General features: G+C 40.0%; 1 protein-coding gene across 3 annotated transcripts in view; it reads left to right on the plus strand.

Annotated features, from left to right (window-relative positions):
- Positions 1-23459, plus strand: part of dntt (deoxynucleotidyltransferase, terminal) — an 81497-nt gene that overhangs the window by 51335 nt on the left and 6703 nt on the right. The window lies entirely within an intron of this gene.

Consider the following 23459-nt stretch of genomic DNA (forward strand, 5'->3'; position numbering starts at 1 on the left):
GGAACACACTTCTTTTTCGGTGACTTACTTATTTGCGAAAAAGATTTACTCTATAACATTTATACTAGTGGTGTGGCTTAAACAGGAGCCACAAAATTGTATGTGAATATGGGTCAAAGGGATGAGAAAGGCCCACACTTGTTTGGTAAGGTACTGCAGATTGCAATTCTCTTTTATTATTAAATTTCCACTTCCTTTAAGTGTGAGATGTTTTCCTGTCAGTGACTTTAGACAAAAAAAGTGACATTTCAGTTTGTGGGGATGGGACATTTTTTTGTTGCATCCTTACTTTATGATTCAGACTGGTAAGAAAATTGTATTTTTAAAGAAAAGTCCTGCCCAGGCGATTTTGAAGTATTGGGCTGGATGCCTCAGCATTACAGTGATTTACAGTCTTGGTCACATTGTGCTGCTGAGCATGTATCTGTCCTACTGACACCAATTTCAGTCATCATTGAAGCTGTGGTAGCTGTTGCTAGGAGCAGATGTTTTTTATGTTGATCAAAGGAATATGGACATTAAAGAGTTGTTGTTTTCTGTAAGTCAACTTACAACAACTTCTAAAGCTGCGTCCATCTCATCCACATTTGTCGTAAGTTTTCTATTGTTATTTTTAATTAATGTAGCTAGGTAGATAGCTAGCTATGTAGCGAAGGAAGATGATGTCACTGGTAGACTATTAAAGGACTATCAGAGAACCACTACAAAATGCAAGGTGTGGGTCACGTGACAGACAAACAAAGTCTAAGGTGCCAGCAGGCTAGTTTTTGGTAGTCTTGCTAGTTTGTCTAAAGGTACTGTAACTCAAGGGTCCTTGAAACATTAATTACAGCATAGGCATAAATGTGGCAAAGCTTGTTAAATAATCATTATCTAATGTTGAAAAACATCAGACAATGAAGAGAACACAGCTCAGTGCCATTATAATAGAAAGACAGAAAGAAAACTTTTACCAATTCTTTCTCAGATATATCCATTGTAACCTAAAGGGCATAAAAATAGCCTTGTCAAATCCAAGGCATAGTGTGATCTATGTAAGATAACATTTTATTATACCACGGCCACTGAAAATTCTGGATTCTGATTGGTTGGAAGGTGTGGATTTACTTTTAGTAACTTTGACCAGGCAACTATGATGTAGGTGTTTGCTGTTTGCTAAATTAATGCGCCAGTATTAAACTGTAGGTAAAGACAGCAGCAGCTGAGCCTCAGCTAAAGAGCTTGGAACTAGGGTTATTTGCATAATCACCACCACCAACTGAAGAAAAGGATAAATACCTTTTCAGTGAGAACCATGCAAGTTTAATTTTAAATGTGTATCATATATGCAAGAATCAGGAAATCCAACTGGAAATCAACTAATGGTAGGGTGAGGGAAGAGGACTTATATAGACGACCTAATGTTGGTCGAGGTGAAGCTGGTAGCCTGAGTCAGGGGGACAGCTGAAAGGGGAAAGGAGAGAAGACCAAAACCCCACAGAAAATAAAAAGATGAGGAGAAGCCACAGGTAAGAGTGAAGGAGGGGGCAGAGAGAGGCAGCTTGTGTAAGAAAAAGAGAGCGCAATGTAATGCACCTGTAACATCATGTCCAGTGGACAGACAGTTTTGATAATATCGTTTAGCACAACTCATTGCTGTTGTCTGTTCTTGAGATTGACAGCAATCGGTGAATTCCTCTTTCCTTTCTGTTTTAAAACTTGTCAGGAATTGAAAAAACCTGGCCGATCCTGTTTAGCTAGATGTTGCCCAGCAAGGCAAACAACAGAAATTCTGAGACTCAGGAACTATATTTTATGAAATTTAAAATAGGAAAGCGAGATCAAAATTACTTATATGTGTAAATTAATGACTGATATTTTTGTTTGATTATGGCATTTCGTTGGTAATGGCATAATCAAACCACCATGCTCTACGCATTGGGTGGTTCTCAGACAGGAATCATGGCGCATAGAACTTTTTTTTCCTATGCCCTCACGTAACAGCTTGGCAGCCTAGCAAAATCTCAGTTTTCCTTTATTCACACATCCTAGCGGTAATTCTGGCTCAGTTACCCCTGGCAGTCACTTAACTGTTGCCTTGCAAGTCTTAGCTGTGCTGCCTACAAAGCTCACAAAACCAGACCTACAGTATTTGAATCACTGAACAAACTCAATTGGTGGCAATTCAGAGGTCTCGAATCAGCATGGTCTCAGAGAGGACACAAGCAAAATGCTTTCCTCTGTAAAGTATACATTAAAATATACTGCTATCTATATATATAAAAAAAATAGATAGACATTGTTTTCCACAGAGTTCACACTATCGGGTGGGATTTGCCACGTCTCCCCTCTGAGTGCGTGCTTCTAAATCTGCAGTGAATTACTGCCAAAGCACTAGTTCTCAAAAGTTATGGGCCTGCATGTCCGGAGGCCTCAGCATGAGAAAAACGTTGACAAATTATCTCAAATTATTCCGTGCAATAAACTGTGTGTTTCCACCCGAGCGAGAACAACATTTTTAATTATAGCACAGTGCTTAGTAGGAGGTGGGCAGGGTTTTACAGGCCAGATGCACTGCAATGCTCCATCTCTCTCTTTTTCTCTCTCACACGCACACGCACACACACACACACACACACAGGCACACACCAAACACACACACACACACACACACACACACACACACACACACACACACACACACACACACACACACACACACACACACACAAGTGCACAGTGTACACGACTACATCACAGCAAGTTGAGTGAACAAAACATATCTTAATGTTTCAATATGTGAAAGCACAAGCTTGCTAATGTAAAGGTAACTGCATTGGGGAGTTCATTTACGCATTCACAAATTCAATAAACCACATCTTACCTTACATAGTGGTATAAAGGCACAGAGTAAAGGAGAGTAAATGTATTTACAGCATACCTGATGCAATTTAATAACCATTTAACTCTTTGCCTACCTACAATGCTAGAGCAAATTAGGTTTTGTTTAGGAACACCTTGCCTTTGTTGGCATCATGTAGTTAACTGGCTTCAGAAGAGAAAAAACTGTGGATAGGCGTGTTTTCATTCAGGGGAGGAGATGGGCTTTCATAAAAAAGTAACATATGGCAAAGTCAGGCCTTCAGTCGTGGCACATGATGTATTTTTAACCAAGCGGAGCAGTAATTTTTCACATGTGAAAATCAGTTTTGACAACAGGTGTGATGAGCTCGGAGGCAGGCGTGACTGTCCACGCAGAGTGCAACAAGTAGGGGAGTTTGAATGGCATGTAATATAATTAAGATACATGGTAGCTAACTGCAGAAGCAACAAATGCAGGTTGGGCTGGAATTGCACATCAGCTCTTTTTTTAATCCACACAACTCTCTGACTAACAGCTACGAGACAGTGAGGTACACTCCTTACCAAACCTGTACCACCTTTTCCATCAGTTGAAACCCACACTGACCCTAAACTCAGAAACTACAGGGACTCAAAGTCTCGTTTGGCCATTTGTGTTTGTGTTTCCACCACATCTGAAGAACAGTGAAAATTAGGTAAATTACAGCGATAAAACATTAAAAAGCGACGGCTTTTTTTTGAGAGGCAATGTTTACACAGTGATTTTGTTGTTCTTTTGTAGTTTACTGATGTTCGATTGTGACATACAGATTTGGAGCGAGACTGAGAGCTCTGCTGTTTTATGGTTATTTATTTTCTTTTCACTATGTCAGTAAACACTACACACAATCACTACAGAGTGACAACTATGTGATTAGTCTGATGACAATTCCCAATAATTTTGATAATCAGTTAATCATTTAAGTCATTTATTAAGCAAAAATCCACATTCTTACGTCTCAAATTTGAAGACTTGTTGCTTTTCTCTGTTTTACATATGCAGTATATTTGTATATAAACTTTATTTATTTATTCATTTTTTTACAGTTTTTTTTAAAATCAGTTTTTACAACAGGTGTGATGAGCTCAGAGGCAGGGGTGACAGATGACAATGATTTTCGCAGTTTTCCTGCGGAGTTCAACAAGTTAGGGGGTTTGAATATCTTGCAACATAATTAGGATATACACTGATCAGCCACAACATTAAAACCAGTTACTAGTTTTAATGTTGTGGCTGAATGGTGTATAGAATATATATATATACACACACACACACACACACACACACAAACACACATATACATATATAATATATATTTATTGGTGTGTCTAATTGCAGACCAAACAAACGCAAGATTGTTTGACATTTTTTTGATCAATGAAGCCACATGCAGTCTTTGTATTAAAGCTAAGCCGTACATCAGCTGGAATTGCACGGCCTCAGCTTTCTTTTACCCCCCTGACTATGATAGTGAGGAGTTGTGAGGCGTGAGATATGCACTCCTGAAAGTGCCTGAGTGTAAACCTAAAAAAGATTGACATGACTCTGCAGCTGAAGAACTCAATTATTCAGCGGGGATACGTTTATAGTACTGGCAAGACGACAACAGAGTTTCCGGGGAACCATCAATCTTTGTGACAGGCATCTCCAAAGCTCGAGTTTATCCTATCCTTGTGACTATTCATTGCATCCTGTAAGGCAGCCCCATCTCATTTCCAATGCATAGGGCAGAGCGGCAAGCCGTTTGAGTTGCGAGCGGAGCGGGATAAGGGTGTAAGGCATATCATTGCACAGATCGACAGGGGAGACACCCTGTCACCGTGATGTCCCGTCAGCGGCTCCCGAGGGACAGAGGTCAGAGTCCCCGGGATCACTTGGTGGCAGCTTCCTGACAGATATTATACACAAGCAGCCAACTCAGATGGTGTTTATTCAAATGCAAGGGCAGAGCCTGGCTTGCTGACAGTGCAGCCATCCGTGCACTGGAGTGGACAGGGGGACATAACGCACAAACACACACACTCATTTTTATAGAAATGTTGCATGTGTTTATCTGGGTTTGATGAGGTAAGAAAGTACGTCAAGCGTTAGATTCTATAAAGTGTGAAGAGGGAGGAAATGTGAGCAACAGGAGATTAAAGCAGATAAATATCTGCTTTTGAAGATGTGACAATTGAAAAGTGCAGTAAAAAAGCCCAGACTATTTATGCACACACACACACTCGCTCGCTTAAGCTGTGCCTTCACTTCCCAGGCTAGTTTCAAGGTCAGCAGACGGCTTAATGTGGTACATTCAGACAGATTCACATAACGGCGTGACCCGTTTTTCATTCCTCGCTCCATATCACAGCCTTAATTAACATAATGAAGATCAATTAACTGTCCCGGTGCCTGTCCTGTCACTGCCTTCACACAAAGCTGACTGTTCGCCTTGGACAGCAGCGGAGTCCCCTCCTTTTTGTCCGCACTCTTCGCAGTAATGGGTTCGATGTATGGCTTAGGACAGAACGATAATGGCACTTTCATTTTTTCGTGTCCCTAATAATTGGCCGGTGGTTTTGGAGAGCTTCGGCGCTGCTCGTGTGACTGGTGTCAGAGAAACAGGCGAGACGATGAGGACTGATGTCTGTTTAAAGGGGAGACATCTCAGCTAAGGACCAAAGGCGGTCATTTAGAGGACTTTAATCTTGTGGGTTTTAGACAGACTCTCAACGGATACAAGCTGGTTTCCGTCTTATTATAAAATGCTTAAAAAAAGATTAGAGGGCTCTACTCAAGTTAATGATCTCCTCCCAATTAAGAACAGACTCAGGAGAAATCCTTGAATTGCTGTGGGAGGGTGCTTGACAACCATCACACAGAGAAACAACGACTTAAGGTTCGGGCACACCAGACATGTTTCCACTTTGAAGCATTTGCTGTGATTCAGTTCGCTTGCACAGGTGAAAAATTATGTAATTTGAACACGGGTGCCACCAAAAAACAGCAGTGAAATAGCTGAAGGCTCAGGTTCTGGTCCATAGTGGGGACATATAATACAAACCAATTACAGGGAATGTCCCCAAAATGCAGGGCTTTATGGGTATCAGGAGATGGGTGGTGACAGCTGGAGTTCCCCATGCTCATAAAGCCTTGCATAAAAAAAAAAGTAACAGACTATAACCTGTGTTGAGACTATATATGTGCTTAGGAGCCCCGATCCCAACTCTTTGAAAGAAAACACAGCTATATTGTGACACTAAGCCAAGTTTGTTTTCCCTCCACCGTTTTCCCCTTGCAAATCCTCCAACCTGGCAGGATGACAACTTACCAAAACCTTAGCCCCCTTTTTACCAGACAGGAACCAACTCAGAAACTGAGAGTCTGTATGTGTTTTCATTTTATCTCTCAGAGAGGCAGTTTTCACACATAGCTACAACTGAGCCATAGTGGCGTTTGTAGTTTTCTCTTATCCACTTGTGGCATAGATAGTTGGAGAGAACACCAGAACAACAATCTCCAAAAACAGCAAAAAACCAGGGTGTGCTTTGAACACTTCCACTTAATTTAGTGGTGTTTGCAGTTTTCTCTTATCCACTTGTGGCATAGATAGTTGGAGAGAACACCAGAACACCAATCTCCAAAAACAGCAAAAACCCAGGGTGTGCTTTGAACACTTCCACTTAATTTATTTTATTATATATATATATATATATTATATTATGATAATTTGTCTCTATCAATTTGGATTATTTAAGCCATATATCAAGAAAAATGATAAACATGCCAAACATTCTTTGGTTACAGCTTGTGAGATGTGAAGTCTTCGGAAGTGCAATTTGAGTCCTCTTGGGCTTTGGGAAATTATGCGAGTCAAAGTGTAAGTCTGAGGGAATGGTGTCAGTCGGGGGAGTTGGCCAAGGGAGAGAGGGATTTGGGAGGGTCTGTGTGTATGTGTCTGTGTGTCCTCTGCTGTAAGTCTGAAGGTTTGTGATAATTAATATGTGTAGTGGGCTTGATGAATGAGGACAGGTGGAGGATTTCATCATGCCTAGACAGACTGACTCCCTCCCTGGGCAGGACAGATCCATGACCTGGCCAACACCTCGAAAAAAACACAACCCTCTATGTGTGGCAGGATCTACCCTTGAAACTCACTCTGTGTGCGCGCGCGCGTGCGTGTGTGTGTGAATATTCAGTGCATAATTTCAAATACTGTGCGTTTTATACTGTGAGGGCTTATGTGTGTAGCGGTATGTGTCTTGTTTCAGAGGGCAATTACTCTGTGTCATGTGTAGGAGTTTGATTAATGAGGTTCTGGTCAAAAGGCTGTTAGCATAGATGTCCTGGCTTTAGTCGTGAAGCAGTGTTACAGATATGAGAAGACCTTTCATATTCTCTCTGTACCTGACACCTCTCCGGCTCTACACCACACTTCAGCGTGGGTTTCAACTAACCCAGTGTTAACCAATATAAAGCAATAACTATAAGAAACGTATACTGTAGGGAATTTGAGATCTACTGTAGAATAAAATTGACTTTGTTTCTTTTTCTTTTTCCCATTCTTTTATTACACTCAAAAATTAGTACCATTATACAGTATACTGTACACATACCGAAGAAACCACAGCCTGTATTTACCACACTTCTACGACTTACAAAGAGCCAACTTTTAAGTGAAAAAAAAATTCAAAAAACAAGCAATTTACAGCAGCTGTTAAGAGCAGCTCTCAAGTAATCACATGATTAATCACATGTATGCTCACAGCAAGACTAGCAGGTCAAAGAGAAGGGCCCCCAAATTTTATGCAGTGATTATGTTCTGTTCTGAAAAAGCATACTGTACGTGATTTCAATGTTTAAAACGTTGGTTGAGATCCCCAATATCTTCAGTATCAATAACATGGAAAATGATTAACAATCTCATATATTTATAATATATAAATATGGATGAAATAATGGGATATTGGCTGAAGTTAAAAAAAAGAAACTGTACTGACGCACGAAAATTAACCTAAAGCTAGTAGACGAGGTACAGTTGAGAAAACATATAATAAGGAGAATTTAGTATCCTGATGACAAATGCAGACAGTGGTGATGCATAGAAAGTGACTGCAAACAATATCAACGCCAGCTTTATTCTTGTTGTCTCCACCCCTGCTTCATGCAAACAATAAGGAAATGTGCTGTAACATCTCATCGAGGGTTAAAATCAAATGGAAATGACCGGCCACAAAACTACTATTCTGAATCATACATATCGCTTCAGCTAACATATACTCATCACGGGCAATTATATTTTATAGAAAAACTCCAAACTCTGTACTCTCAACCAATGTAGGAGGCCTCTGGAGCTCTTAAATTTAAGAGCATTTTTAAGTCATGAGAAATTGGATAAATAGCTTTTATCCTTACAGCTGTGAGTCAGAGTGAAAATGAAAGGATGTTCCCCAGTCATTTAGCAGATTGATAAATACAGTCCTAGACCAAAACTGATTTAATGTAATATTTATCTAAATTTTTGATATTTTATTCAATATTATTGTCATCTAAAGCCAGAAAATGCTATAAAATACTAATACTCTACTATAGTTTTCTAAACCCACAAACTGTGAAGAGAAATTCCATGATTTTTCCATCATAAGTAATAGGTTTCTGGATGTATCGAGGAATTTAATGACATATGTAGCAGTTAAAGCCACTATATGTGGAATATCTGGGCTGAAAGTAGCACACAAACTATATTGTGTATTTTTATTTTACAAAAAGAAAGAAAAAACACACACAAAAAAAAACGGTTAAAAAAAGTGGCTTTAAAGTAAGCCCACGAAGAACTTCTTTCGAGCAGTGATGTGGCTGAAAATAAGCATTAATGGTGACCTGTAGGAAAGCTCTAATTCTTAAAAAGACCTCAAGGAGACATTCAAAATTCAAATAGTTTTTTTTGGTCGTACCAATATTAGATTCCTGCAGGACTTCTTTTGATATGTAAAAGAAAGTCTCATCTGTAGAGCTTTTGTGCACAAATTTGAGCACAAGCGGTAGTACGGAGGTGCAGAGGAGATTCCTTTTAAAATTTTTAAAATAACAAAATTAACATCATTCTGCAGATTGCACCCCTAATTTTCTCTGAAAAGCATGAAATGTTTAATTTAAAAGTGATCACAAATTAAAGATAGGTCTGTTATCCACAATGTGTTCCACCACCACTTCATCTCTCTGTCTCTCCCAGCAGAATTGAATACAAAGCTCACTGTCAAATTACAATATCTTGGATATAGAGTGCTCACAGCTCTTTTGACCACCCCCACCCCCCCACACACACCCCCACCCTCCTTCAGCCTCTGAGCAGTGGATGAGTGGACAATAACAGGGCAATTGCACTGGGCTTTGGGGAACAGCGGTTTCGAATGCTCCCCCGGCTGGCACTCACACAAGCAGCGTGAGGATGGGAGCCGCCTGGAAGGAGTGCAGGAAGGGGAGAAGTTTAATTTAGCGGAGGGTGGCACAGAGACCCTCTGGGCGTCACATACTGCAGTTCACACACACACACACACACCTGAGCGCAAGCTGTGAGAGACAAGCGAGCTGAGGAAGGTGCGGTCTCTGTCCTCCAAACGTCCTGGTGGCAGGGGCTGGGAGAACTGGAAAACTTGGCGTGTATATATGGAATGATGTAGGGAGTAGAAGTGGGACGGGTGGATTGTTTACTAACCATTCACATTTGCAAATGTTTCCTCTTGACCTTGGCTGCACGTCTGTTCTTATGGATTTTAATTAACAGAGGTAGATAAATAGACTTGGCATAGCTGAAGGAGGAGGAATACATTGTGATGTGATTCAGTGCCAGTGTATGACTATTAGCGTTCAACCCGAGTTATTTGATTTGTATTTATCGAACAGCGAAAGTATCTGTTTACTGGTGATGATAGGAAGAAAGGATTCACTGTACAGGAACATCAAAAAATGAAACTCCTGGGAAAGGACAGGAAATTCACTTCACCAAGTGCACGCATACGGCCACTAAACCACACACTCACACACTAATTTGTACACCTACAGTTATCTTTGTCAGCCTGAAGAAGGACATACTGTAGAGGCACCATTCCCCAGAGTAAATGAGAATTATAGATTCACACTGAAGGTAGCATTCAAACCTTTTCAAATTTACTTTATCATCATTTCTATTTCCATTATAGACCTTTAGCTGACAGTTTTAATCCAATGCTGTTTATAATAAGCATTAAAAAAAATGTTAATTGCCCACATTTTAAGCAACCACTTGGAAGGAGTGCAAGAGGAAAATTGCTAAAATGAGACATGCACCCAATTCTTTTCTGTGTCCTCGTGTGTAGTTAAGGAGGTAGAAGCCGGAGGGAAATTTTATTTTTTCCCTTGTCCTACACAGATACAAACAATATGTAGCATTTTATTAAGCCCACTAAGTGGATTACAAGTTGAACCATCGTCACTGTTTATTATTGTTGTGGACGTAGCGTATTCAAGGAACATTACACTGGTAATTGCTACACTGGGTGTTCTATTTTCAGGAACAGAAATTCATTTAAAAGTTTTTTTTTCTTTCCTCCCTTCCTCTAGGGTTCTTCCTGGTTTATGACTGGTCTGTTTCATTACAGGCTCTCTGCGGTTTGTTAGTGGATGATTTTGCAGTAGTCAGTATTGTATTGCTCTCTCTCTTGCTTTTAGCCACATAGATTTTGGCCAAGAACTAATGAAATGCATTATGAAGTATAAAAGAAATGCAGGTGGGTGCCACAGCTTCAGTCTCAATCTCATTTACACCTTGAAAGGAATTTAAATGACCTGGATAAGAATAAGAATGTTTAAGGTGTAAATGCACACTGTGATGAGAATATGTTGAGGCATGTTGTCACGTTTAGTCATGGTCAGGACTGGTATGAATAAAGAGAGGTTGCTACTTCTTTATCTTCTCATGTGGGACTGAGGGCAGACTGGACGCTACAGTGACTTGCTATCGGTAAGTGGCAAGATGGGCAGAACAGGCCGGGGCTAGCTGTTTAGCATGCTAACTTCAGTAGAAAAAAAAAGTGATGGAAATAGAAGCAAAACAAGAGTTAACATTGGTGTTGCTTTCAAACCACTGGAGACAGCTCTCAGCGAAAAAGGAATTAAGTTTGATTCTGAACTTGCAACGTTTTCGTCTAGACTGGTAAGTAGACAGCTGTTAATGCTAATGTTGGCAAGTTAGCGATGGCAAAAACTTACATATAACCCCTTTAAAGTAAAGTGTTAAAAGTGCAGGACACAGACATTCTTAAACGTGAAGACTTGGTTTCAGCTCTCAAGTGATTTCGGAGAGCTCCAGCGGTCTCCCAGTCAGCAGAGGTAGCAGTTGCATACTTTCCAGATCTTTGGAAATAAATTTATAAAACATAAAAGGTTCCAACACCCGCACTACCTATACAACCCCATAAAGAGATGGTTACAGTCAAATGTTCACATTAGGGTCATTCTTCATAATGTTTACATCAAACACAAATTATATATTTTATTTTTAGTTGTTCTGAGACATGTTTTGTAGTATCTCACGCAAAGTTTAAGATATATCAAAGTTTATGACCATTCTTAGTACCATTTCTTATACGTTTTATACGTACCAGTCCTGATTATAGTCAGAAACAGCCGCAGCAAGAAGCGATTCATTGTTTGTTTCAGTAAGTGAGTATCCATCACTGTTGCAAGTTACATTGTCATCCATGTTTGAAATAAAACACTTCATTGCCATGGGAATGTAATGTAGATAAGTCATCATCGTCTCTAGAAACATCCTCACCGTGGGTAGAATAGTTATCACAGTAGGTGCAAATATTATCACTGCAGATAGAAATGTCATCACCATGGGTATCAATGTCATCACTGCGGGTAGAAACGTCATCTCAGGTAATAACACACTCACTATGTCCCCTACTCCTCGTCACATATCATAAATGGGCGATTATCATCCCTGGAGCCAACAAGAAACTCACAGAAACATCACCCTGTGATGTGACAGCACTGTCCAGGAAGAAGTGGGCAGTTATAAAAATAGACCAATATACTGCATGAAGACATCTTGGAGCAGAGCAGAGCTTTATGAGGAGCTTCTTAAGCTGGGATCAGGCTGCAGGATATAAAGAATCTCAACATATCTCACATTTACAGGCTGTCCACTCTAGGTTTCTCTCATAAAACCTTGTCTGACAATCCAGGAGAAGCTCCTGCCTAGCTGTGAGATAAGGACAGGAAATTGCAGATTACAAGATTCATTTGGATTTGTAAATAGGATTTGGAAAATTGAACCATCTCGAATGTTGCAAACATGCGCATACTTGGAATGTGTGGTGACAAACCCAAAACAAGGATGGAGCTAAGCCAGCAGTAAATTCCTGCTGCAGTCATAATTTGTGGAAGGGAAGTAAAGTGAGAAACATGTTGATGACAGCAGGGCAGTGTAGGTATGGTTTTATAGAAAGAGCTGGAAGCATTCTTAGTATTTACTCTTGAGGGGCGCTGGTCGAGGAACAGGGTAACACCCCGGACAGGTCACCAGTCTATCACAGGGCTGACACACAGAGACCATTTGTGCTCACATTCACACCTACAGGCAATTTGGATTTGCCAATTAATCTAGCTTGCATGTCTTTGGACTGTGGGAGGAAGGCCGAGTACCCGAAGCCAGAGGAAATCCACGCAAGCACAGGGAGAACATGCACACCCCACACAGAGAGGCCAGGAAAGGAAAACCAGCTGAAACCAGTTGGTAACTTGCTAGGTACAATCTTAATCATTTTTACATCCAAGAAACAGCCTTTTCATCATAATTCAATAACGTAGTTGCCTGGAAGAGTTTCATCAACTCAAAGACATTGCACTCAAGCTCACTTTGGCTTGGATTTTGCATTAGCTAACACCTTCTAGTTTATTGAGAAAATAGTCATTATGAAATAGTCAGACAGTTTGCTGTTAGTTTAAACTTCTGCCTTTTGTCTTTCAGTAAAAGGATTTTTGTGTGAGCCAACATTAGCATTAACAGCTGTTTATTTACCAGTCTAGAAGAAATTAGTTTAGCATTGAACTTTATTCCTTTACTCACCAAGAGCTGTCTCCAGTGGTGCAAAGCAACGGCAATATTAACTCTTGTTTTGCCTCAATTTCTATCACTTCTTTTCTTCTACTGAAGTTAGCGAGTAAGCAAACCAGCTAGTCCCAGCCTGGCTGGCCCGTTTCTTTGCTTGCCGATAGTAAGCGACTTCAGTGTCCAGTCAGCCCTCAATCCAAAAAGAGAGGATTAAGAGGGCGTATTCTAACCTCTTGTCTTGTAAACACAACGATGGCTGAAGCTCTTGGCAGGCGAACATCACCACCACCTGCTACTGGCAAGAAACCATGTTTGATGCAAGAGAAAATTTACATATAGCCCCTTTAAATGTTTGATGGTGATTTGACACTTGTTGATTACCAGTAGTATAACGGAGCAATACTAAAGACTCACTCAAAAGCTTTATTCAAAGACATTTTTGCTCTATGTGGTAAAGTACAGCAGCCATATGAATATAATATTTAAACTAAGACCCTGAAATTTGATGTTGAAACATCTTGCATAATGCTTTATATAAAGAAGAATGAAATTGTACTGGGTTCTCTGTAACACTACACACCGAAATACTGTCAGTTAACTTGAATTAATATCAGAATTTGAACAGATATTGCATGTGCGAAGAACGTATCACTTTTCTCAATGTTTAGATTTTGTTAACTGTGTATGTTTGAATTAATGACACTACTAGTTACAAAGAGGTGAAAAAAATGACGGTGCTTGAATTGGACTCACCAGGTTAAAACTAAGGACAGTTTGGATTTTGTTCCATCTGTATTCAGTTACAGTATACTGTATCATTTTTCTGCCAACCATATCGGGAGTAAAGTCAAATGTGCTGCTGCTGTCTAAGGTTCAAATGCAGCTCAGCTCTGCACAGTAAGGTGGAGAACAGCTGAGCCTTTTTCCCTCCAATATCCCATAGCTACTCTGAGTGTACTGAGACCAATACAAAGAAGAAGATCCCTAAGAATGTCTGTAAGAACAGCTGACTGCAGCATCAGGTCGGTTTACAATGCTCTCAGTGAATCACAAATGAAAATGTGAATGAATCAGTGTCTTCTCTCAGAAACTGCTTGGCTCACTCCGCTCCTCCAGCACATCTAACCACATTTTGACAGGACCTATCAATCATAGCTGTCAATCATGCTGAGACACACCCCTTTGTATATCGTCAAAGAATTATAAAAAAGTGATTAAAAAATAAATAAAGTAGAAAGACAAGCAACCTAAAAAACTCAGAGATTAACTTTAAAATACAAGGACGTCACTCCGGACAGGATTTAAATTACAAGAGGACCAGGAACTTTGCCGAAATAAACTAGGTAATTGTGGCTGTAATTATAACTGGGGTAAGGTTGAAAGACTACTCACATATGTGAAATTCGTAAAATCAACGATCTGTGCAGGTAATGTTAAAATCAAATATATAAATCCAGTCCGAATGAAGCTAAAGTCATGTTTTAGATGCATACCGTGTGAGCAGAAAAAAGAAACTCAACCCCTTTACCATTTGCGAATGTGGTCCCACACTAAAAGCTTCATACAACAACATGTGCAATTTCCATACTCTACTAAAGGTAGGATTGCTCTGACTAGGTTTAGAGCCTGATCTGGCAGATAAAAATTTGTGTGTCAGAAAGGTGAGTCTGAGTATCGCAACACTGTAGAGCTTCTTGGCTTTTTGGAGGTGGAAATCTCAAAGTGTTGTTTATAAGGGTGGCCGCCACTGGAAGACGAACATGATACATGATAGATGGCTCAGGTGACAAGAAGTATGATGATATCACAATACGTTGTGGCATATAACAACCAATTTGCCCTGGTCACCACAATCTCCTGTTGTCAGTCCCTTGGATTGAACACCTGGGGATGAACTTGAATGAAGCATCTGTAGGAATTAGCGTCCACCCATCAACTCTGATGACTGCATAATTGGTTCAAACAATGTGACACTGTAGGTCCCCTTCTGAGTCACTGCCATTATGTCTCTTGTTTAATGTTCAAAACCTCCTCCACTTTTCACCTGCCTTGCATAGTGCACATTCAAAATAGAATCTAATCAATAAAGACTACAGAGTACAGTGCTACAGAGGACACAGATAACAGCAAATACTTTCAGCTTGTTCATTATCTGGATCCTGATCTAGATTTTATTATCAGGTGAGAAGTCCTTATAAACTTGCCAAGAAAGTAGTTCCATCGGAACAACATGATTTCTATGAGAAGTAAGACAACCTTTTTGCCTGCACACATGCCCATGCAATCCTTAAACACATCAGAAACCTCCTGGTTTGACCATTTATCACTGCATTTTCTGCTGCATGTTATCTTTGATTTGCTTTCAATCTTTGTGCAGGGTCTATAATCAGAATCTCCTATACATGGCTGCAATGTCTTTGTCAAGTTCTCTGTCCATGTTAATGCTGTAGCCACGCAACAGGTCTGAGTGCCTTCTTGCATTTATTCTGATTAAAAACCCTGTTCTCCTCTAACGGAGCTGCCACTCAGCATTAAAAAGACAGGAGTTTGCTGGTTCAACATAAAAACCTGCACATATTTCCTTTTTTTTCCCCCTGCCAGTCAAAAAAGGTTCAAGGAATTTTCAATTTCAGGGATATGCTTTGATCATGCCAGTTTGGACGTTTTCTCTGCTAAGTCCCAGAGTTGGTCTTGAAAGGCTCTGACTGTAAGATGGAAGCCAAGTGAAATGATTGCAGACAGGTAAATCAGCATGGATCCATAATGGATTATACAGCAACAGCATTCATTGGGTGTACTGTGCAGGTGTTTGCTGTAGTGACGTCTAATTCCAATCCTAAGGTTTTCTGACCAATCCTTTGTAATAATTTGTGCTGTACTGTCGCTTTGAGAAAATACCACGCTAAAATCAGTGCCAGCTGCTGACAATTTCCTTTACTTTTACTTATTTTACTAGAAGTACATATTTACATATAATATAATTCTGTTTTCTGGATTGGTAGGATTTTTTTTCTTTCTTTTTAGCAAATCTCAATTAGTAGTTGTACTTGGACACCAGAAGAGCTGGAAAATTAAAATCAGTCATCCACATGTCTTTCCACTTGATGCCATAGTCATTAAAAAATCCAGATAATTATGTGCACAAATGTATGAGAACCCTTTGTTTTCCCTTCCTCATCTGGAACAAGACGCCTGCTTGTTCCAACCACCCAAGTAATGGTTTCCACATGACAGGTGAATAGTTCAAATATGGACATTATTTTCAAGATACACTTGCCACGTGACTGGGCCATTCCACATAGAGGTCAGAGAAACAATTAAGGGACTTTAATGGGAATCATTGGGGAGTGTGAAGTGGAGGGGCTGCTGCAATAATGGTGCACAGTACTGGAGTAAGCCTAGTGCCGCAGAGCCAGTTAATAAATGGTCCAACAGGTTTTGGTTTTACACAGATTCACTGGCATGATGATAGTCTTTCTAATTTTTTTTCTCTTTTTTTTGTTGTTACATTTTTATTACAGGTTACAGTAAAATTTGGCATTTAATTGGAGTTGTGATCAAAAAGGTTCCAGAACCATTGCTTTCTATCAGGCTTTTCAATCCTACTGTTCACAACCATTGTACATGTTACACAACATACAAGGAACAGATGCGTAGTAAAGAAACAAGAATATTCTCCAGCTGTGCTAGCAGCTCTGTGAGGCTGTACTCTGACACAGCAGTGCTTTGAGCTAAACACTATCATGTCTATGTCAGAATGCTAACACATTCACCATGACAATGCTAACGTTTTTAGCATACAAAATGTTTACCATGTTCCAGCTACTGTACATGCTGGTTTCAAACTGATGCTGTTTGAGTTTCATGTGAAAGCATCAGTGAACTGGAAGCATGCGATTATTCATACCAAATGATAGCAAAGGGATTTAACAGGCTAAAAAACAGTGCTGACTTCCACAGTTCTAATGTTTCAATTCATCACTTTCTGTAGGTGGAGAAGATTTTGTTCATGCCTGACACCACAGTTTTTCTGGGGCAAATAGGTCAAATCTACAGCATCACAGGGAAGGGGACACATTAAAAAAAAATCCACTGCAATTAGTAATTTATGTTGACAGGGAGCATATTTTTCCATGAAATAGTTGCCCAGTGAAGCTTCAAGAGGCTGATGTGGGATGCGACGCTTGATATGGGAATGTGCTATGGGAAGGCAAACAGTCGTGACATTAAAACAATGGAGAAAGAAAAACAGAGCGACACATGAAGAGAGGGAAAGAGACAGGATGGTTCTGTTGCCTTTCCCACAGACTGTTATCCCTGATGAGGCTGTATCAGCAGGATGGTCATCTAATCAGCCTTCACTGTGGGACAACTACATCAGTTAGCATCAGTGATAAATCATATTGACAGCTATTTCCTGACAGAAGGGTAATGATAGAGGAGGGAATGTGGAACTGTTGAAAAATAGAATGCTATTAAGGGGAATTAAGAGGGAAAGAAACTAATGGACACATTTAGGGGAAGGAGCATTTCGAAAAGAGGCACATTCGGTATAATTGCATGAATATTATCTGTTCACGCACTGTACTTGAATTCTACCACCCCCTCTTTCCCCCTTTCACCCGGTTCACCACTGCCACCACTGTACCTCTGCCTCTACTTTTCCAGCCTCCCATCCACCCACACAGTGCCTTTTACTAGCGCTTAATGGGTGGAAAAAAATGGATGGGAAGTATTTATAGATTCTATTGAGCCTGTGTTTTGCATGACTAAAAAAATGTAATTCAATAGCAGGCTATTATCCCCCCTCCCCCTGAACCCTGCAACCTGCAATCTATTTTTCTAGAATTACAGTGTAAAGAGAAGAAATTAGTTGACTCTTTTAACTTGGAATATGGAAGGAGTGGCCAAAAAAAGGGAACATAATGAGAAAGAAGGGGATGTTGGAGGCAGGGGGCTGGGGATTAGGCTGAACCAGGGTGTCAGCTCGCTCAGGAGACAGATCCTGCGCCATTATTGATGAAAGTGAAGGGCAGACGGTTTCAGGAAGGCCTGGTATTGGGCCATTTCCGCTTGTCGCGTAACATTAATTGACACAGCCCTTGTGGTGGCACAGGCACCTGTCTGTCCGAAGTGCCCGTTTCATTTTGCCCCATGATTTTATTAACAGGGACAGTCAACTGAATGGGCTTACCTTGTGGTCTCTGTGCTGTCAGGCCTATTAAAATGCATGGGTGGTTTCACTGTAGAATACCAGGAAAAGTAAGCTAACATTGTAATTAGAGTTGTTTAGTAAATGTATTAACAAATCTTGAACACTGAATCTTTAAAGTGAAATGACTGCACTGAATTACCATTGTCACTGACCAAAGCAGTAGCTTTAGCATTGTCGCTCCCCTCACTGGTGACTGAAGCCACGGTTGTCTACTTAAATTTTATTTAACATCACCTGATTTCCTCCTTTGCTCCCATCATTCTTCAGAGGTGAGAGAGCTAGTCAGGTTTGCATTTGCCAAAACAGATTAGTCTTCATCCTTGAAGACGTTTCCCTTGAAACAACAAAAAAATGTTGTTAAAAATCCTTCTTATTAAGCATAAAGTTAACCTTTGTGTGGCTGGCCCAAGGAAGTTTTTGAGTGTCTGATAGTCTGGTGTGCCTTGCTATAATGGGCTCATGCCCGCATCCTGTGGCTGGAGAGCAGAAGACAGTCATGGTTGATGAGAACAGCAATTGTGGTAGGTGTCTTTTTCCACCATCTGCCACATGAGGCAGCAATGACCCAATTTCACACTAAAAAACAAACTAGGACAAACTGTAAAAAGATGGGATTTAAGCTTTATTGGAAGTGTTTTACGACTTGAATGTTTGCAAGAGAAAAAAGACTAAGTGATTGGCTTTGCAAATGCATGTCTGGTTAACTTTCCCACCTCTGATATAGAGGAGCACACAGCCATTTCCCTAAGCTTTTTTACTGGAAAAAATTGCATTTGTGAAACCTACCAGTTCTTATCCTTGAAGCCTTTATCCGCTGTTTCTCAGGTAGTGGATGACACAGTCCCACACAGTGCTAGTTTTGTACTGAACTGAACATAAGAGGTGGAATCAGCAACTGACTTGAATGGGAACTCCAGTGATTTTACACATCAAAGTATGTTTCCAGGTGTTCGGGCTGAAGACTACAATTTTGGAAATGAAAAAAGTCTGCTTACCAGACCTCTGTAGGCTGCTCCTCATCTCTGCTAGAGGCTAGTGGCTCCTTTCTATGTTATTGACTACTAGCATAACAAACCCGAAACTCGGACTGAACTGTCGGCTGTTGAGTTTAACTGTTCTTAAACTGTCCATGGTGAGTTCAACAATGTTACTAGATTGCAATGCTAAATCTATGGAGTACTCTTTGAGTGTACTACTAAACTGATGACTGCGAGATTCAGCGCTGAATGTCAAAGCACTATGACTGGTGTTGCGTTCACGCTCTGATCTATACCTTAAGCGATCACTTTGCTTTGAAAAAAGCGCACACGCTACCCACTCAGTGATTAAAAATCTTTGAACTGGACTGAACAAAACTGTTTGAATCAGCAAAATGATTCAAATTCACCCCTCTATTAGTATTCATGGTCTATTTAAATGTATAAATGCGATATATACACTCATGTAAGACCTAACTCTTATTTAACCATGATTGATTACCAGAGAGCACATGAGGAGCTGCACCAGGGCTTAGTAGAGCAAGCTGACAGTATTTTTTAACTAAATGTTTCATATACAAACATCTCTTTAGCAACCCTCTTGTCAGTTGATGTCATACAGGGATGATTCACCCTGTACCCAGTTCATGAAAGGTTGTACACAAGCTATTCTGAACACTGTTTACCGATAGGAGCCAACCTGCGCAGAGGTGATTTTCTGTTTGCAGAACCAACAACTGTGGTTTGTTTGGATGAAATATGAGAGGGCAAAGCAAACATAAGAAGCTGCAGTTCATCCCGGGCTCTATTTTTGTAATGGTGCAGGCATGTAGGATGTGGAAACTGATTTTTTTTCCACCTTATGGCTACAGTGACACTGTGTACAGGGTATGATTAGGAGGAATGCATTAATCAGCCAGTGTAGGCTCTGACATGAGTCACGACGAATCAGATCACTTCTTTTAATTTTCTTTAAAAGCAGACGGCTCTGACCGACCGTGCTCTGACTATTTTGTAATAGAGAGAACAGTTCAGAGCAAAAATCCAGCACAAAAGACTCTCTGCCACAAAGGCCTCTCCTGATGGCACTCTTCAGTAAATATACGGTGGCTTAAATTAAATTGGCGATAAAGGAGATATCGCATATGTCTACATGTTTCCTGATCCTAAGAGAACCATTTCACAATGTAGGAAATTGTTCAGTGATATTGAAGAAGGATGATATTGCCAGCCTTTTCACTCTGTGCATCATGACACATATTGGCAGTTCTGTGTTGGGTGATAATCATTAAAAAAACAACCATCAAGGATAAGGCAGTTAGAATGAAAAATGTTTATTTTTAAGTTTTAGGATCTCTTGATATGCTTTCTAAAGCCATGAAAATAACACAGAAAATGACTGCTTTCTCTGACTGAGTCTGTCTGTGAGCACACATTCCAGGGCCCCGACACAAACATTACCCTTCACTGCTTGATCATTACTGACAAACACTATATTGCACCTTTGGCTCCCCAGTGGCACATTCACCATCACAGTGAGTTACCAAAATACAAAATGAGTGCCATCAAGAAAATAAATCTACAGAATGTGCATCTGGCAAAAATGCCTCCACGAAGCCCACCAATACTGTCACAGGAATAGAACCCTGAGTGCCCTAATCAAAACAAATCTGCTAGTTGATTTATGTGCTCTGCTTTCCCCCTCCAATACCGTGGCTGCAAAATCAAACTGAATGAATTCACTGTGGAGGCACAGATATTTGGGTTGATTACAGTCAGCAATCACCCCCTCCGACGGTGTAATTTTCCCATATATATGTGGAAGTTTCACTTCCAAAAGCCTGATGTGCAGGTTCTGTAATTTAACCGTGCGGTCATTACCTGCTGGTTTATGAATATAAATCCGCAAACATGCAATTCATAGGACAATGAAGCCAATATACAGTTAGGTCTGTACATATTTGGACATTGACACAATTTTCGTAATTTTGCCTTTGTACACCACCTCAATGGATTTGAAACAAAGCCACCAAGATGTAACTGAAGTGCGGACTTTCAGCTTTAATTCAGGGGGTTTAACAAAAATATCTGGCCATCTTGTATCATTCTGGTACAAGTTTATCTTGGTTTCATCTGTCCAAAGAATCTTGGTCAAGGACTGGGCAGGCCTCTTTAGATGTTTTCTGGCAAAGTCTAATCTGGCCTTTTTGTTCTTGAGTGTTACCAGTGGTTTGCACCTTGTGATAAACCCTCTGTATTTACATTCATTAAGGTGTCTCATGATTATAGACTTTGACAATGATGCGCCTACCTCCTCGAGAGTATTCTTGACCTCGCTAGCTGTTGTGAAGGGGTTTTTATTCACCAAGGAAAGCTTTCTGCGATCATCCACTTTGGTTGTCTTCCATGATCTTCCAGGTCTCTTGTTGTTACTGAGCTCGCCAGTGCATTCCTTCTTTTTAAGAATGCACCAAATTGTTGATATGGGCACTGCTAAAGTTGGTGCTATCTTTTGATAGGTTTGGGGTTTTTTCTCCAGCCTAATGGTGGCCTCCTTCATTTGCATTGACATCTCTTTGGGCCGCATACTGAGAGTTCCCAAGAACAGCTACCAAATGCAAATTCAACACTTGGAATCAACTCCAGACCTCTTATCTGCTTATTTTGGGAAGGGAATAGAACAGTCCACACCTGGTCATGAAACTGATTGTGTAGGAATGCAGTATCTTTATTAGACCCCCTGAATTAAAGCTGAAAATCTACACTTCCATCACATCTTGATTGCTTCATTTCAAATCCATTCTTGTGGTGTAAAGAGGCAAAATTATGGAAATTGTGAAAGAAAGGGGAAAAAAAGTTGTGTATTTCTCTAGATATACACAAGTTTTTTATGTATGTCTATAGACATTTATATTTTTTCACCCTTTCTTTTTTAACTTCTCAATTTCTCTCATCAATGTTCAAAGGGATGGCGTTGTTAAAATGGCCAGGAAATATACAAAATCTACTCCACCCAGACAAATGGCGAGAGATCTTCAGGCACCTCAGCCATACTTAAGTTAACTGAGTAAAAATTTCTGGCCTTTCAGTATCATAAGCTTAATTTCAATGGCATTTTGATGACTATATTTTCTACATGTAAAAGGTTCTACAGGATCTTACAGTCATATTTATAGCCAAAAGCAGTAAAAAAGTAAAATTGTTGAATCCATTACAGTGTTGTTGCAAAAAGTTAAAAAGTCAGGGGTATACCACAGTGATTGCAGCTTGCTTATTTCCAACTTCCACATGAATTTGTCTATTACTATAGTATGATAAGTAATGACGGCTTACCTTGTTATCAAATGTGTCTCCGAAACTGGTAAAACAACTTACTTAAACTTTTACTCTTTGTATGTTGTTTTTTTTAAACGTTTTTTTACAAGTCACAACATGCATGTCCAACCATCGGGTATAGCATGATTTGCTGCCCCTCCTGTGGTGTGACTTAAGAAACGACTCAAAAGACCCTGGCTCATGTCAGCAAGAAAACGTGGTAATAAAATTCCCAAACAAAGCTCATATTTTGCCAATGTGCTGTTTTAATTGAGCAGAATGAAAGGAGTGCTGAGGCAGCAGCATCTGATCACACTGTCTGGAGCAGGAAACAAATTGGTCATGCAAAACCAGGTCTTCTTTAACAAACCAGTTAATTATTTATGGGCTTCAGTGGAGCAAAGGAAGTTAATTTATTGTTATCTTTAGAAAAGTGTTCTGTTTGGGTCCATACGAAGAAGAGTCAAACTACAATTACAGGCTCTGCAGATTAGAGCAAACTTCATACAACCATGGAAGACAGCCAGTCTCAGACGTCAAAAGCTCACAAGATGCCTCTGAGCTTCAGTGATGTATTTCAGGAAAATGGCGGGCTAAAAACTGCATATTAAAAGGATAGCAACAAATAAACATCTTGTCAGGACGTTTTTCGAAGTTGGCATGTTGTATTTCAGGGGAAATATGAATACTCATTTTTTTAATATATTAACTTAAAAAAGTTTTTCTTTTTTTTTACTACTTTGTAACCACACCCAACAGTGATGTAATGGTGTACTGACACACCCTGGAGTACACTTCTACATTAACGCACCTAGGTGAGAAGTTCAAGCACTTGAGGTCAGTACAAAAAAGATTTTCAGTTGCCAAATTGCTTTTTAAGCTGAAGATATCTGTAATAAATAATTTTTTGAATTAAGCTAACTAACAACTTAATTGTTCTCATGAGCTTTAAAGCAAGACTATGACACTGTGGCATATCTTCTGCTGCCGTAG

The sequence above is a fragment of the Xiphias gladius genome, chromosome 11 (assembly GCF_016859285.1).
Source record: "Xiphias gladius isolate SHS-SW01 ecotype Sanya breed wild chromosome 11, ASM1685928v1, whole genome shotgun sequence".
NCBI classification, from domain to species: domain Eukaryota; kingdom Metazoa; phylum Chordata; class Actinopteri; order Istiophoriformes; family Xiphiidae; genus Xiphias; species Xiphias gladius.